General features: G+C 40.2%; 1 protein-coding gene across 1 annotated transcript in view; it reads right to left on the bottom strand.

The window, feature by feature from the left end:
- LOC112411001 (kelch-like protein 15) overlaps positions 1 to 3,848 on the bottom strand; it is a 22,396-nt gene extending 18,548 nt beyond the window's left edge. The window contains 1 exon segment of the mRNA XM_024761846.1: positions 3,819 to 3,848. The gene's annotated coding sequence lies outside the window, so the exon portion shown is untranslated.

The raw sequence follows: 3,848 nt of genomic DNA, 5'->3' as shown, positions 1-3,848 counted from the left end.
TGTTTTTTTTTTTTTTTTTTTTTTTTTTTGCGGTACGTGGGCCTCTCACTTTTGTAGCCTCTCCCGTTGCGGAGCACAGGCTCCGGACGCGCAGGCTCAGCGGCCATGGCTCACGGGCCCAGCCGCTCCGCGGCATGTGGGATCCTCCCGGACCGGGGCAGGAACCCGTGTCCCCTGCATCGGCAGGCAGACTCTCAACCACTGCGCCACCAGGGAAGCCCGAGAATAAGGTTTTAAAATGGAGCGGTGGGGGAGGTTATAAGAGTTTAGGTGGTCAGGGAACTTTGCCTCTCAGTTTTTGGATGAGTGGTCTTATGTGAACATTGAAGAGGTGGAGAAAATGAGTCTTAGCCAGGTACCACAGTCATCAGTGAATATGGAGGGGAGAGAGAGAGATCAGGATATGTGTATATGATAAGTAACAAGGAGCAATAGAAGGTGGATTTTTATCTAAGAGAGCTATCCCTTCAACACTGGTGTTCCCTAGGATTCTATTGTTGCACCTTTTCTCCTCTCATCTAAACACTGTATTTCCTTCAACGATCACATCTAAACCCATGGTTTCTACTACTACCTACCTTTATCAGTACCTTCGCCATCACTGTCCCAATCTCTATCCTTACACTAGTACTATACATAGCAAATCTCCTGTTAGATACCTCTGGGTGCCCCACAGGGATCTCAAAATTGTGTCTAAACAATCATAACTCTACTCTCTCCCCAATCAGGTTTCTTTTGTATTCCCCATCTTATCAAGAGGCATTCTAGGTGCCTCTTTCTCCCCCTTTGTCCTTAACTTACCTGTAAGTCTTATTGATTATCCCACATAATATGTTCACTTACCTAACACAGCAAAGTATGCACAAGATAAAATTAATATCATAATTTTTATCAGCACTCCATTAATCCAAAAGCTATATACTTTCATTTCGGAAAGGTAGAACACAAAAGCGCTGTCTATAATTTGGAAAACAGATATAAAATATTTTAGACACTGTAATCAATGCTTGGCAGAACTACTTTACTAACACGTTCAAGACTAAAGTAAGCTATCAGATTTTATTTCCTGAATTATTTTTAAAGGTAAAATGAATGAACTTAGAATTTTCCAAATGATGTAAGGCACATGTACACAAATGCATACTGCGAACAAAAGGAACATATCGGAATAATCAAATATTCTGGCCAGTAGGCGGCTATCAATATCACACTAATTATCAATTTTCAAAATAATTAGAATAAAAAACAAATTAAACTAGATGAATATTTTGATATTTCATTATCTTTCTCAGGATCATTAGGGACACCAACTATCACTCTGACTCATCAAGATTTATTGCTCACAGTTAATGTGGATTTAATAGTAGAAGGATGGGCACGAGCATTCATATACTTGAGAGGAAACTGCTTTGTTTCACTAATCTGTTATTTTGACAGTGCCTAAAATACCATACATTTCACTTCTTTTCAAAGTAACCCTCTCTATTCAACAGTTATCACTATGTGATATGGTCTCAAACAGCTAATATTCACCTTTCGGACAAAGATTCCATCTAAAGGAAAGATTTTGTGTGTGTGTGTGTGGTACGCGGGCCTCTCACTGTTGTGGCCTCTCCCATTGCGGAGCACAGGCTCCGGACGTGCAGGCTCAGCGGCCATGGCTCACGGGCCCAGCCGCTCCACGGCATGTGGGATCTTCCCGGACCGGGGCACGAACCCGTGTCCCCTGCATCGGCAGGCAGACTCTCAACCACTGCGCCACCAGAGAAGCCCTTTTTATAAGCTTTGAGGCAAAAGACCCTAAAGATGTAAGGAGAGCACGCACTCTCCTCTGGGCACCCGGCCCACCAAGTGGGATTCCTAGCAGACAGGCATCTACCCTGTGATCTTGTCCTGTTACATATGGTCAGACTGGGGTGGGAAATATGAATCAAGGTGAATGCTCCTGTGTCAAGAATTTAGAAAGAAGAGGAGAGAAAGAGAAAAAGAGACGTGCACTGACTATGTATGACTGGAACTAGAACATGTCAAGGAGCAGCTGTGGGCACCAACTTCTGCCTGCCATGTGGGCTGAGTATCAGAGAAAGCCAGTCAACTGAGAAAGAAGAGGAAAGCCAAGACGAGAGGACAGGGAGTGCTCCCTAACTCCTTCATTTTTCCACTTCCTAGGCCCAGCTCTATTCCTACCCATGGGTGCTGAGAGAAATCCTTACATGCTCAGAATAGATCACCCCCCTTACTACCTCAGGTGGGTTTTTCCTACATATAACCAAGGTCCCTAACTAATACAGTTTTAGAGCAGAAATAGCTATACTTTGAGTAAGTTACTCAAACTTTCCTGGCCTTATCTCTGCACCTATAAAATAAAAGCATTCAACACGATGATCTCTAAAAATTTTTAGTAATAAAACTCTTATTTATTCTACTTTTTGTATGATTTTACAGATGTGTAAAGCACATATAAAGATATGCAAAGTAAATAAACTATAGCTATTTTTTAAGTCTTAGCAATGCATTTGTGAAGTTTATCTGATCTAAAGTTCTTCTAAAACTAATTTGTAATAGCTGGGAAATTTGCAGTAATTTTTTTTCTACATGAAAAAGCTTGGTGCATCTATCAATAAGACAACTTTAGAGAAGCAGCAGTATCTTACACTTTTATAGGAAGCATGTATGTAAGTAGAAAATGATACTCAGTGATTAACTGACCAACATGATATAGTCTGTAAATGGTAGTGAGTTACGAGTACAGGACTCCAGACCTGGAGTCTCTTAATTCTGGAGAAACCCTTCTCCTTAGCAACAGCACTTCAAACCCCAGCTCATTTTCTCAGTAAAGTCTCTTAGGACGCAGGCCAACTCTAACTTGAGAGATGAAGATACTAACGTCCACAGGTGAAATTTTTCTTCAAAGTCATACAACTAGTTAGAAATAGAGTTAAGACTAGATTTGCAAGAAGCACAAAATAGTGTGGTTAGGAAGAGCAAAATCTTTGAAATCAGAGCGCTTTTAGTACTTACCATCGGTGTGACCTGGAGAAATTTAACTTCCTGACCTCAGTTTCCATCCATATATTAGGAATAATCATCATCTATTATTACTGAGTTGGGGTGATGATCAAATAAACTGACATAAGTTACATGTCTAGCCCAGAGGGAGGCACCCCAGCAGAGGTCAATCAATGCTGCCTTCCCTGTCCAGCTCTTACCTAATGCTCCTTATCACCCACAGAACCACAGGAACTTAACACCCTTCAAACTTCCCTCTACGGACGCCATACCTCCCTAAGGTTTATCACAATGCAAGTTTATAAGAGATCAGGAGATGTACTGGTAGTCAAAACACTGGACCTCACTTGCAATGGCATTGTTTTCCATTTTTTCTCTTACACACAAGTATAATTTTCTAGCTTTTCTGGGCTCCTTAGGCTTTTCTGCCCTAACAAGAGTAACTACTCTTTGTATCTGTGCTGTTCAATATGAAAGCCACTACCCATGGGGCTTTGGAACACTTGAAATATGGTTAGACCAAACTGAGATGTGCTTTAAGTGTAAAATGAACACCAGATTTTGAAGACTTAGAAAAAAAAAAAGTAAAATATCTCATTATACAAATGTTTAATACTGATTACATGTTGAGGTAATATTTTGGATATACTGAGTAAATAAAACATTAAAATTAATCTCACCTGTTTTTTACTTTTTAAAGCTGCTGCTATGAGAAAAATTTAAATTACATATTGTGGCTTGCATTATATTGTGTCGGACAGCACAGATCTATAACATAAATGTTTAAGGTGTCAAACAACCAAACTTACAAATGAACATGTGAAACAAAACCAACTTGT

This window comes from Neophocaena asiaeorientalis, unplaced genomic scaffold (assembly GCF_003031525.2).
Source record: "Neophocaena asiaeorientalis asiaeorientalis breed wild unplaced genomic scaffold, Neophocaena_asiaeorientalis_V1.1 scaffold777, whole genome shotgun sequence".
Classification (NCBI taxonomy): domain Eukaryota; kingdom Metazoa; phylum Chordata; class Mammalia; order Artiodactyla; family Phocoenidae; genus Neophocaena; species Neophocaena asiaeorientalis.
This window is presented reverse-complemented; position numbering and strand designations above follow the sequence as displayed.